Source organism: Montipora capricornis, chromosome 11, assembly GCF_036669925.1.
Source record: "Montipora capricornis isolate CH-2021 chromosome 11, ASM3666992v2, whole genome shotgun sequence".
NCBI classification, from domain to species: Eukaryota; Metazoa; Cnidaria; class Anthozoa; order Scleractinia; family Acroporidae; genus Montipora; species Montipora capricornis.
Genome location: NC_090893.1, coordinates 6,254,882 through 6,268,866, shown reverse-complemented (window position 1 = coordinate 6,268,866; position 13,985 = coordinate 6,254,882). Strand labels below are relative to the sequence as shown.

Below are 13,985 nucleotides of genomic sequence, written 5' to 3'. Positions count from 1 at the left end.
GCATGTTCCATTAGCTTGAGGAGGCAAAGCTGTAGTTGTAGTGAGGTTGCAATCCTTGGCTGATGTGGATGGTTTGGACAGGACTGACAGGACAAATGTACTGGGCTCAAACTTGCACAGGAACTGAAAAGTGATGACATAAATACATTTGATTGTAATAGAATATTTGGAGTGAAATTTGAGAAAGCAAGGTAGTGATATGTAATTTAAATACAGTTTGATAAGGGTGAAAAATCCTATTAATTTCTTCCAGATCTGTTTAAACCGGATTGCATCACTCATTGAAGTAAAGAATGTTAGGAAGCTGTCCCCAAGGAATATAGGCTATACTTTGAACGAGACGCCTGAACTGTCAGATTCATCAAAGAGGGCATAAACTTGTGCTTGAAGGTAAACTCAAAACACTCGTGATGACATTAATATTTTGGGTTTTTTCAAGGGTTATTTGTTCTATAAAAGCCTCATTGTGGCCTGGATGCATGGTGTTTTCTTCCCGTTTTTACAGATAATGTATGCGAATTAATTCTTGGTTTTAGTCAAGGGAGAATATTTGTTTAAACAAACAAACTTTGCCAAGGAAATGTATCAACCTTTTTAACAGGTGACGCCTTCATTACACAGCCAGTGAGCCCCTTGTTGGGATCTTATAGCTGATATCAAAAAGTTACTTACTTCAATACAATCATCTTTGCTATCAACAGTTAAAGACAGTAACAATGTGGCAGCAAAGGTAATAGTATTTTTTACCTTTTTGTCCTTTCATAGGCTTTGAGTTCATCAACTGCATTTAGCACACTCTGCTTTGGGACTGGTTGTAGCAGACGAGACTTGAAATTTCTGTGTCATAGCTGCACAAAAGGCCATGTATATACATTCTGGTACATGTAAGTGGACGCTTTGAAGAAGCCTGATTTTGTCATCATCATTCATCTTACATCGCTTTCCACCTCAAGAGAGTATGACATTGCATGGTACGTTTGCCCTTCTTCTACTTCTCTGTCTCTAAAGGGCGTCTGTAACTGAGAGATTGGAGAGCATCACATCCTCATACACTCGCTCTGACCAGGTTTTGCTAGGCCTGTCCCTCATACTTTGCCCTTCAGTGTGATGACAGTCGATCAAGTTGATCGAGTCATCAAGTCCCATGACATGTGCAATCTTCGGTGCCTACACCTCAGAGGTAGATGTAATCCAGCCAAGCCAAGAACATTTTGCTTACTTTGCCTTTGCATGGGACATTAATATTGCAGGCCCTGTGATCATGTGATAGTCAATGACCACGAACTGGAGGTTGTAGACTCCTATTTTTATATGGGAGATACCATATTTGCCAGTCGTGGCTGCAAGACTGCAACAATCACAAGAGTGACAGCTGGCTGGGGAGAGTTCCGGGAATTGCTGCACTTCACATTATGCAAGACCCTATCAATAAACACCTGGGAAAGAGTCTACAAGAGAAGCCCTATGCATTACGGAAGTGAACGATGGCCTCTGAAGATGACGACTTGTGACTGTTACAGTGGAGTGAGTGGTCAATGAAAGGGTGGATGGCAGGCAGTAGTGAGATACCATTTACATCTATACATGTATGTAGGGTCAGAGATTAGCTTTTCACACATGTTACTGCATCTGTTGTAGACCCAGTGGGAATATCCATTACAGAGGATAAAAATTACTAACTTGAAACTCCTTTCCAGCAGACATTACACGGTTGCTTGCCGGACTCTCTCAGTGTACCAAGCTGCGGACCAGATATTATCACCTTATGTTTGCCCATGTTCACATGCAGACGTTTTGACCCTAACCCAGACATGCAGAGGTGCAATTATCAGCAGTAGTCCATCAAGGTTATCAGATGATACAGCCAAGTCATCTGCATATGAGAGTTTCCATGGACAACAGGTTCTAAATTCATATGACATTGCCTCTAACAGAATAACAAACAGTAGTGGACTTAGTATTGATACTTAATAGCCTCTCATCTGGACATGGAAGGTGTTAGGGAAAGAGTTGTTCATACAAACTCCACTTTTTACATTGGTATACAATGCCTGGATTGTACTAACTAACATTTGAGTTACAACAATATACCTCTTGGTCCACCAAAGAACCTGCAGTGAAACACTGTCAATGACCTTCTCTACTTCAACAAAGGCAAGGTGTAAGTTGCTCTCCTTAGCACGGTGTTTGTTTTAAAGCTGTCACATAATGAAAATTGCAGCAGTTGTTCCTCTTCCAGGAATATATTTAAAGTGCATCCTACATACATTTATGTCCACTGTATCTTGTAGCACCTTCTCCAGCACTCTTTTGATGACTTTCATACAGTGATCTGTTAGTATCAGATCCCAGTAGTTTCCTGTATCAGTAGCACCTCCCTTCTCTTTTAAATAAATTGATATAGCTCTCCTCCTAATGCTAAAGAATCTTCTTATCAGCAATGATGTCATTTCCAAGCCTGCACAGAAGAGGAGTACTAGCTTCAGAAGAGGCCCTTTGCATGTCTTCCACATTGCCAGCCTTGCATTGGTTTTGATCATGGGCATTGAAGTCCCCACAATGTAAAAGTTTTCAGATTCACCAGTAGTAGCCATTGTACATAGAAGCTCATTGTAGGTGGCATTGTTGAACCCATCATCCAGGCATCTTTCAGCATTTGTCTTGATAAGACATATCCTGTCAGGGATGCATTTGACCTCTAAAACATCCTCTGCCAAGAGGATTTGAACACCACCAGTGCTTTTATCATTCCTGATCAAGAAGAACTTGTACCTAGAATAATATGCGCTGATCCTCCTTTATTGTGGACAGCATAAGGCAATCTTTCTTGGGGATATTGTTTGAACTAGCTCGCTGCTTCTAGCTCTAATTGTACCAACATTTCAAGTAGAAACACTGATGTGGTCGCTGGATGATGATCTAGCAATACTCATGTCTGACCCCAACCCTACTTTAAGTAATGACACTCCCATTTCTAGGAGTACCATTCTTACTTCCAACATACCTAAAAACTACCATGACTTTAACGGAGGCAAGGTGTTTGCAGGTGGTTGTCCTTCCTAACACCGATCTGGGTTCCAAGGAATGCCATCTCACAGAGGCCAAAGATTTTGTTAAGGAGGAAAAGATGGAGAGGCTTGACACAACGGAAAACTGGTTTTCATGCACCATTGACCCACCTTTTGCCCCTTCTCCTGTCAGTGATAACAATTCTGCCACATGAACCCAGGAGCTGAACCTGGTTGTTAGACCCCTGCATTTTGTGTGGAGCCATTGGCACATTTTATAGACTGAGAGGACAAATTCTCTTCAACGATAACAACCCTTTAGGAACTTATAGAAAACAACACCTCGTTCCTCCATGTTGGGCATTGGCTATGGAGCAGTGGCACCTCTTTCCGTTCAACTGGCCATTCCTAGGCTTGTTGCACACTAAGATGCTGCCCTTTTTTCCCAGCAAGTATGGAGCAGAGTGCATTTTTTTTGGCATATTCTTTTTCTTTAATTTTACTAATTCTTGATTTGCTGAAGTAAGTTGCAGTGAGCTGCACTTGTAGAGTACCAAACATTCCATGGACTGCCATCTATCCAAGCCAGGGTCGATGGAAGTCTCCGGGCTCCTCGGTTAAAACATGCAGCATAACTTTTTGAGTGAAGTACCTGGATTATGGTGGCTGATGTAGGCTGCCGTTAATTGTCTTAACTTGTGCAAACTCTCCTTGGCCATGTTTCCTGGTCTTGTATACCTTTTATTTCGCTAATTCATGAAGTTGATGAAGTTAAAGAAGGCAATGTCAACCACACTTTAAGTGTAATGCCCCAAAGAAACATTAATGCTTGTGCTTGGAAGGTTCATACAAGCAATGATAGTTACTCTGCAGTAAGACCAGAGTGAGAAACGGTAAGTTGGAAGTTGATAAGAGTCAAACAGTCATCTGGAATAACAGAGAAGAGAAAACAGCTGGTGTTGGCTTTGTTATTTTCCAGCAGACTAGCCGCTGGAGGCACCAGTCTAAGAAGTGGTAATTAGCTAACTCTTGTTGGTGTGTACACTGCAACCATGCAAATATCTCCTGAAAAGAAGGAAATCTTTATTTATATTATTTACACTCCAAACCACAGTTAGGATACTGCAATGAAAGAAGTATCATGATACATGGATTTTCCATGTGTTGTGAGTTCATGCAAAATACCACAGAGAAAAGCACAAAGGTGTGGATAGCCTTTGGAGACTTGTTTAAAGCATTTGACTTAGTAAATCTGCTTGTCCACAAAAGTTCATAAGAATCATCAAGAAGCTCTGTACAGAGGTGCATGAAAGACTTGTGAACAGTGAACTAACACTGTCCTTTGAATAAATTAGTGGCATCAACCAGGGTTCTAATGTGGCACCAACACTATTTGGTTGCTATTGAGCTACGATACTCTGGGTTGTCTTCAACTCAAGGTTGTCAGTGGGTGAAGATATTCTTCAACTTGGCTTTACGCAGAAGGAGGAGAGCCTTTGACGGTGTGCGGGGCACTTAAAGATGGATCACTTGAACCAAGTACCCTGCATAATGCTGTGTTTAGATTGCTAACAGCAGTCTTTGTTAAGTTTAGTTTCTTGCAGCGCCACTTTTCTTCTTTTCATGGTGCGTGAACTGAAGCTTCCCAGTATTGTCCCAAATCCTTCTTGGCTAAAAAGAGCTAAGGAGTTCCTCTGCCAAAGAATACTGAAGCAGCTTGCTGCCACTATTCAAGTTTATATAAGTCAGGATGCAGTTTAATGACATGCCCAGGTCAGAGTGGTTGATGACATTGTGAAATTCAGTGTCACACAAAAGGGTCTGCAATTGCTCTTGGCATGTTACGATCTTGGCGATCAGATGGGACAGTGTATAAATGCAGTGAAAACAGCAGAGTTCTCTTTAGAGGGGATTAAATTAGCTAATATCACTGCAAGCATCTATGTCAATTTACCGACTGGACCAGTCTCCATGTACTCTAACCGATGCCTCATCTTTTTTTCTGAAATATGACAGCAAAATTAAGCCTGAAGCCAGTTTTGATTTAAGGACACCACCAAGAATGTGCTAAAACCCATGCATGTCCTTGGCACATGCATGGTTTACAGCTGTGGTAAACAAGGAGGATTGTAGGAGTCTGACTGCCGCTGTCGGTGCAATATAAATTTACAGTTGCAAAGGGCTTTGAGGGAAAGAAGGGGAACGCAGAGTAAAGGTGGCTTGGAACTGTTCAACACTGGTTTGCAGCCTCCCGGTGTGTACATCTAAATGAACTAAGAAAAGAGGAGTTGGCACAACATGGGTTGAGCTGGTGAAGAAGCGTGTTTTTTTTTTTGACAATCTTTGTGAAGAAACTTGAGGAAATATCTTCAATACATTCGGTTTGTTACAAAAGATAATTATGAAGTAATGCATTCTTTCTTCAAATTACACTTGCACTGAATAGAATGGGTGTCAAAGTCAGATTTGGACCTTCCACCAGTAACCTAGAAAAGTGTCCTGGGTGCTTCTTGATTGCTTGTTGGGTGCTAAAGTTGGTTTATGACACATTTTCCTGCATAATACTGAGTTGCAATAGAAATGTCAAAGGGTGGCATCAGATTAAACACTTTAAAAGTGAAGTGATGCTGTTTTCAAGTCTGATAAATTCATTTTCAAGGGAGAAAATAAGGAGAAAGTAGTCCATACCATTTGTCAACAATGGAAACTGAATATTAAACTTGTAACCAGGAGACGGGTTTAGGCGCTATATGGCATTTAAAGGTACATCAATCATGAGAAATACCCTGCATAATGCTGGATTGAGATCGCTGACACCTGACTTTGCTTTGTCATGTTTGTTGCAGCACCATTTTTATTATTCCATGAACTGAAGCTTGGCAGTATTCTTTCCAATCCCCTCCTCTTCTGCTTACTTTTGATGGCTTACTGTCCAGATGGTTTAGGCCATATCATGAAGACAACACCTCACATGTCATCCCATCTGGGCTGCTCTTCACTGGCCATGCTTTCTGGTTAAAGGTAGAGCTTATATAAGGAAGACATTGTCATGGAGGAAGCTCACCTTCCCTGATACCATGTCCTTGGACAATGGGATAAGTCTAATCATTTTTCTGTTGATGGAACAGGGCCATGAATGATGGCGTAATGGACCGGTTCTAAGACAACATTGCTATGAGCAACACCTATATACAGGTCCAAGAAGAAAGATTTTGTGAAGTTGTTCTAATAAGACTCGCACCTGTCTTCCTCTGATGACCAGTACTCAAGTTTGGTTGTATGACAAGAGCCAGCTCGAGGAAGGGAGCTTCAGAATGGCTCTATAATGTTTTGAAGATTCATGTAGTAGTTGTAAAGCTTTTAGAGAGAGAGAGAGAGAGAGAGTTGTTTTGTATTTAGGCACAGTGTTTTCTTGTTTTTCTTCTCTCTGCGATGTGTGAACCAAAGGCAATTCAACATTAGAAAAACTAATCATAATTATTTCAGGAACAGGAACTAGGGTGATCAAGATCAACAAAAATCAAAGTCTTGATTGACATTTAATCACAGTGATTTTGATTCACTGTATGGTAAATACTTTTACACTGGTATTTCTGCAAAGGAATGTAGTTGTAAGTAATCCAAGAACTTTTGAAATCCTAGTTCCTTAACTGCACTTCAATAAATTAACCAGGGATTAAACTTTTCACATCTAGAATTGCTGCCAGTTCAACTGATTATCTCAATGTTGATGCACATCAAGACAGCCTCGGGACTTTCAATTTTCCTCTATCTTACCATTGCATCTGTTGCATCAATTGCAGGAGTGGTGCAAAACAGGAGTGAACTGTGAAAGAAAAACACAAGCCAGTTTAGCAAAGCAGTCAGAGATCAGATTCTTTAATACTCACCTGCTTGATGGACACTTTTGCTCAGGCAGCAGATTGCATCTATCAGATGGCCAAAGTCTTCTTGTAGTAGTGATAAAGTTGATGATCATGATTGCATACGAGTTAAAAGATTAACAGAGTCAATGTGATGTTGCTGAAAACAACAAGGTTAGTATTTTAAAAGAAGACACTGACAACTGTTTGTGTATTTTTTTATTGCGTCAATGCAGCTTACTTACAACAGTGTAACCTATAATTTCATAAGCATGAAAAATATGACTGAAAAATTCATTCATTAATTTTTTTTGTTGCTGATAACATTGAAGTTAGTACACTTTTGAGAGAAGACACTGACTACTTTTTGTATAGTTCTTTTATTTGTAATAAAATTCATTTGAAATACAACAGTTGGTTTTTCTAGTTTGAATTCAAAATACCATGATTTCCTGAAATAAAATTGTCAGTGGGCTGAAATAGAATGATCTGTTAGTGTTGTTTAGTTTAATTTATTCTTAGGTACTTTAAAATAAAAAGACAGTGACACCATAGTAGTTGTATATTTTTATTGACTTTATTCAAATAAGATTACAAAGTTTTAAGTTAATTAATGTGCTGCATCTTGTGGTGTTGGTGATGGGGTGCGCTCCTACACGAAAGTGTGATTGTCTTCAGAAACCAAGAGTGTGTCAGTCTGAAACACTCAGGGTATCCTGGACAAAATGAGTTGATACTCATTCTTTGTCATTACCAAGCATACGGATCGCAAGTGCATTGTATAATTTGGATCGATGATGATGCTCGAAAATCGACCTTGCAGAACTTTAATTTTCCGGAAAACAAGAAAATTCCACACACCTGATGTCTTGCTTCTGTCTTGATCTCTCCATTCACAGCATCCATACACATGAGTGTAGCTATTTTAATTATACAACTACAGCTGTTCCAACCAACTGCCACGGCTTGGTAATTGAGACTTAAACTAGTGCCAGCAATTGTGATCCTTTTTCTTTAATTCTAGATGGATGGTTTTTATGCCAGACAGTGAACAAATTTTCAAGTTTTACCTTATAGGGAGTTTTATTTTTGTTGTTGTTGTTTTTTTTAATTTGTCACAATTCTTGCCTAAATGGTTTCAATTTCAATAACATAGTGCTGTGGCTGGAACAGTTTTACAGTTGTATGCTCAGTCAGCGGGACTATGAATGCAAGTGGGCCTGGAAGTGACCTTCCTTTGATACAGCTTCCTCTCTACTTCTCCGTGTAAATGCTTCCAGGTGGTTAACGGCTGACACATACAACAACATAATTTACACAGGAAAAGCATTGGGGTCTGGATCAAATTAGTGCCATCCCAGTCACACTGTCATTTAAAGGCCAGATCACCAAGCAGACAACTGTAAATTATTCTATTTATAATGTATTCCTAGACTAGCTTCTAGGGTGTGTGCATAGTTTGCCCATTTATTCCCAACATTACTTGCCTAGTCCTAATCAGTACAACATTATAACAAGAGATGTGATTTAGTGTAAAAGGAGTTTCCAAGGGTGGTCTCCTTCCAGAAGCTAAATAGCCAGTGGCTTCAGTTAATCTTGTATATATCAGTTAATTTAAAATCTGGTTGAACCCTAGCAAAGATAACACCACTTGGTGCAGTGCAAATAGCCTGACAAGTGGGTTGTAGTTGTTATGTGAACTTAAGCGCAACTAAGCAGGTGAATGATGTCGATGGTGAAGTTCCATTGATGAAGACTTGAAGACTTGAGGTGAAGACATTGACTTGACATGAGACCGAAAAAAAGCCGAACATTTTGACCGAATGACCTGCAAAGGAACCCACATAGGAGCCTAAGGGGAGGAGCCATCCCAACCCTTGGGAAATGACTAACTAATCTAACTACAATTAAATTAAGCCGAAAAGCCAATCATCTGTGTATCGTATGCAGTGTGAGGTTCAACCAGAGCTCTTAACAGTACTTATCCCCCCATGCCCACCCCAATTTGACTGACCAGCATGTTCCATTAGCTTGAGGAGGCAAAGCTGAGTCACAGAGTATTGTAATCTTTGGTTGATATGCGTTGTAGGCCAGGATGTTAGGAATCCATAGAACAAAATCAGGCCTTGGCATCACAGTAGTGAGATTTTTTAACTTGTATGTCTGATGGAATTCAGCCAACATTGCTGACAAACTAAAAAGTGAAAATAAACATAGATTTGAAAATACAGTTTTGTAACTATAGAAGGCTGGAAAATGAGGAGATGGTGCAAAACGCTGACCCCAAGTGTGGACTCCCTCCAAAATTTAAAGAATGCAATTATATGAAAATATCTGGTACAACTTTTGGGCTCATTGGGCTTTGGAAAGTTCAGTTTTTGCAAGATATACTCAAAAGCTTTATTTCTGAGATTGATTTTAAAATTTTTTAGCAGGTCCAGATGGAGGTCTAGAAGGGGGTCCAGATTAGGGGTCTCTGTTTTATACTGTCCTGGGAGATGAGAGTTTATTTTTTTCCTTTTTCTACATATATTTTTTCTTTTTATGTATTCTCTCATTTAGGAGAAAGCGGATGTCTATTGTTGTTTCCTTGCTTAACTTATGAATTTCAGTATTGCTTAGTGTACTTTCAAATTTCCTGGCCACCACCATCTTCAATTCCAGTACTGGAACTTATCTTGGGTGATAAAGAATAAGAAAAAATATGAAATTCTTGATTGACATTTGTTCACTATGATTTTGACTCACAGTATGTAAAATGTTTTTGTTGGGTTGGTTCATTGTTCCATAAAGGAATGTGGTTGTAAGTAATTCAATCACTCTTTTGCCTCCCTGTTTTGTAATTGCCAACGAGTCAGGCCTTCTGAAGACAGAAGGCCTGGCGAGGCGGCAGCTTATAGAGCCGCGAGAAGATTTTTAGGCGGACGAAATCTCAGAAGCGCTTCAAATTTGAGTGTAATGTAGACCAAAAGCTGTAATGTAGACCAAAGCGATGAAATGTTGACCGTAGCGATAACCAATGAGAGTTAAGCACGAGTACGCCGCGTGATGTTTGCAGCCGCCAGATCACGCAAGCTTGGCTCGTTGGCACTTTAGCGACAGCTATAACTAGTTAAATTTAAATAAATTAACCATGGATTAACTTTATCACACCTAGAATTGCTGCCATGCCAAGTGATTTTCTGATGTTGACAACATTGATGGACATCAAGACAGTTTTGTGACTTTCGGCTTTGTCAATCTTACCATTGCATCTGTTGGAGGTCATCAATTGCAGGACTGGTACTAAACAGGAGTGAACTGGGAAAGAAAACACACGCAAGTTTAGCAAAACAATCTCAGATCAGGATCATTTATACTTATCCTCTTAAAGATGGACACTTTCACAAAAGGAGTGACCCAAGTGCCTTCTTCTTCTTCTTCTTCTTCTTCTTCTTCCTCTTCTTCTTCTTCTTGTTCTTCTTCTTCTTCTTCTTCAAGTGGTAAAAGTCTTCATGACAGCAATTGCAGATGAGTCAAAAGGTTAATATGATGTTGCTGAAAACAACATGGTTAGTGTTTTAAAACAAGACACTGAGTACCAGTTTTTGTATTTTTTATTGAGTGAATACAGCTTAGTTACAACAGTGTGACTTTTTCATAAGCACCATAAATATGACTAACAAAATTCATTCATTAGAATTATTGTTCACTTAGTTAAGTCAAGTATTATGCACTTAATTTTGTTGTTGCTAAGTATTTTAAAAAGAAGACACTGACTACTGTTTGTATAGTTGTTTTATTTGTAACTAAATTCAATTTATTAATAAATACAACAATTTGTTTTTCTACTTAAATTCAAAATACCATGATATCCTGAAAGAAAATTGTAAGTAGGCTGAAAAAGAATGGCTTGTTAGCATTGTTTAGTTTAATTACTCATGCGCAGCGAAGCGTATGAGGTATAAAATGCTGTTCGTTTCTTGTTTATTCTTAAAAATGAACACAGTGACAGCATGATAGTTGTATATTTTTATTGACTTTATTCAAATTAGGTTACAAAGTTTTAAGTTAATTAATGTGCTGCATCTTGTGGTGTTGGTGATAGGGTGCGCTCCTACACTAAAGTGTGATTGTCTTCAGAAACCAAGAGTGTGTCAGTTTGAAACACTCAGGGTATCCTGGACAAAACGAGTTGATACTCATTCTTTGTCATTACCAAGCATACGGATCGCAAGTGCATTGTATAATTTGGATCGACGATGATGCTCGAAAATCGACCTTGCAGAAGTTTAATTTTTTGGAAAACAAGAAAATTCCACACACCTGATGTCTTGCTTCTGTCTTGATCTCTCCATTCACAGCATCCATACACGTGAGTGTAGGCATTTTAATTATACAACTACAGCTGTTCCAACCAACTGCCACGGCTTGGTAATTGAGACTTAAACTAGTGCCAGCAATTGTGATCCTTTTTCTTCAATTCTAGATGGATGGTTTTTATGCAAGACAGTGAACAAATTTTCAAGCTTTACCTTTTAGGAAGTTTTATTTTTGTTGTTGTTGTTTTTTTTCATTTGTCACAATTCTTGCCTAAATGGTTTCAATTTCAATAACATAGTGCTGTGGCTGGAACAGTTTTACAGTTGAATGCTCAGTCAGCGGGACTATGAATGCAAGTGGGCCTGGAAGTGACCTTCCTTTGATACAGCTTCCTCTCTACTTCTCCGTGTAAATGCCTCCAGGTGGTTAACGGCCGACACATACAACAACATAATTTACACAGGAAAAGCATTGGGGTCTGGATCAAATTAGTGCCATCCCCAGTCACACTGTCATTTAAAGGCCAGATCACCAAGCAGACAACTGTAAATTATTCTATTTATAATGTATTCCTAGACTAGCTTCTAGGGTGTGTGCATAGTTTGCCCATTTATTCCCAACATTACTTGCCTAGTCCTAATCAGTACAACATTATAACAAGAGATGTGATTTAGCGTAAAAGGAGTTTCCAAGGATGGTCTCCTTCCAGAAGCGAAATAGCCAGTGGCTTTAGATAATCTTGTATATATATCACTTAAATTAAAATCTGGTTGAACCCTAGCAAAGATAACACCACTTGGTGCAGTGCAAATAGCCTGACAAGTGGGTTGTAGTTGTTATGTGAACTTAAGCGCAACTAAGCAGGTGAATGATGTCGATGGTGAAGTTCCATTGATGAAGACTTGAACACTTGAGGTGAAGACATTGACTTGACATGAGACCGAAAAGAAGCCGAACATTTTGACCGAATGACCTGCAAAGGAACCCACGTAGGAGCCTAAGGGGAGGAGCCATCCCAACCCTTGGGAAACGACTAACTAATCTAACTACAATTAAATTAAGCCGAAAAGCCAATCATCTGTGCATGGTATGAAGTGCAAGGTTCAACCAGAGCTCTTAACAGTACTTATCCCCCCATGCCCACCCCAATTTGACTGACCAGCATGTTCCATTAGCTTGAGGAGGCAAAGCTGAGACACAGAGTATTGTAATCTTTGGTTGATATGTGTTGTAGGCCAGGATGTAGGAATCCATAGAACAAAATCAGGCCTTGGCATCACTGTAGTGAGATTGGTTTAACTTGTATGTCTGATGGAATTCAGCCAACATTGATGACAAACTAAAAAGTGAAAATAAACATAGATTTGAAAATACAGTTTGGTAACTGTAGAAGGCTGGGAGATGAGGAGATGGTGCAAAACACTGCCTACAAGTCTGGACTCCCTAAAGAATTTAAAGAATGCAATGATATGAAAATATCTGGTACAACTTTTTGGCTCATTAGGCTTTGAAAACTTCAGTTTTTCCAAGATATACTTAGCAGCTTTATTTCTGAGGCCGATTTTTTTTTGAGCAGGTCCAGATGGGGGTCTAGAAGGGGGTCTAGATTAGGGGTCCCTGTTTTGTCCTGTCCTGGGAGATGAGAGTTTTTTCCCTTTTCTACATATATTTTTCTTTTACCGTTATGTATTCTCTTATTTAGGAGAAAGCAGATGTGTTATTGTTTCTTGCTTAACTTATAAACTTTCAGAATTGCTTAGTGTACTTTCAAATTTCCTGGGCACCACCATCTTAAATTGCTGTGACATGTTATGCCTGTCTTATAGTTTTGACGCAGAGCTTTTCCATGATAACAATAGCAGATCACAGATAAAAAGATGGTGCCACCCTGGAATTTGAAAACAAAAATAAGGGATTCTGAAATTCATTTATCTCAGATAAAAATGCTTCTTTCACAAAAGAAAATGCATGCAAATTTAGTTGGAATTTTTTTTTCCTGTGGCATAAAATTATTTTTTGTTGGAGTGGAGGTTCTATTCGACGAAACTGCATATATAGTTTGTTCATTGTGCAAACTGAACAGAGTAGATAAGTCAAGAGCAAAAGGAGAAAAAGATTATTTCTAATTAAGCAACTAACTCACTTTTATAAAGTTTTAAAAGTAATACGATTGTTGGAAAACCTGGCGCTGCCTAAGGTAGACAGTTCAAATAACCAGCGTCTTGCCGCTTTCCCTCATTAGGTTTTATGCAATTTGTGAAGGAACAGGGTTTTCGACAGTTTTGTATAGTAGCGGACCCATTCCTGAAAGCACGGTATGATCCGCGAGCCACCCCCTCCACCCCCCCCCCCCCCCTAGGAAATTTTTAAAATAGAACACTCAGAAACGCTATTTCAAGGGTTTCTGGAACCCAACAATCAGTTTACCAGGCAAGGCTTTAGTTCACTCAAAAAGTAAGTAAAAAAAATATTACTGTAATGAAAGATGAAACAAACCCTTCAACTATTGGCATCGAAGTACCGGACACGGAATGGGAAACCACCGGCCTCAAACGAAAACCCTGGAAGAAACCTTTTGGCAATAAATTGAAGTTTGGTCTGGGATTTTTATTTTTGAATTATAAATAAATTTGTGCTCTTTTTTCCGTTTAAGAGGAATTACGTCAAAGAGCGAAGCTAGAAGCCATGAACACTCGGGAAAACGTAAAAACTATTTCGCGCCTAAGTTTCCCGCATACTGTTAACTCTCATAAAATTCCCTTTTCTGGTCCATTTTGAAGCCGTTAATTCATGGTTAATTTTTTCCGGAATT

General features: G+C 39.2%; 1 long non-coding RNA gene across 6 annotated transcripts in view; it reads left to right on the top strand.

Annotated features, from left to right (window-relative positions):
- The window catches only part of LOC138024311 (uncharacterized), a 38,586-nt gene extending 25,684 nt beyond the window's left edge, over window positions 1–12,902 (top strand). For 2 of the 6 annotated variants that reach the window (XR_011126972.1, XR_011126975.1), the window contains 4 exons: window positions 254–390; window positions 766–884; window positions 6,812–7,045; window positions 10,029–12,901. This is a non-coding gene — a long non-coding RNA (uncharacterized lncRNA). Of the gene's footprint in view, window positions 1–253; window positions 391–765; window positions 972–6,811; window positions 7,046–10,028 lie in introns of all 6 variants that reach the window. The other 4 variants (XR_011126971.1, XR_011126970.1, XR_011126974.1 and 1 more) reach the window with 3 other exon arrangements.
- Window positions 12,903–13,985: the final 1,083 nt, after the last annotated feature.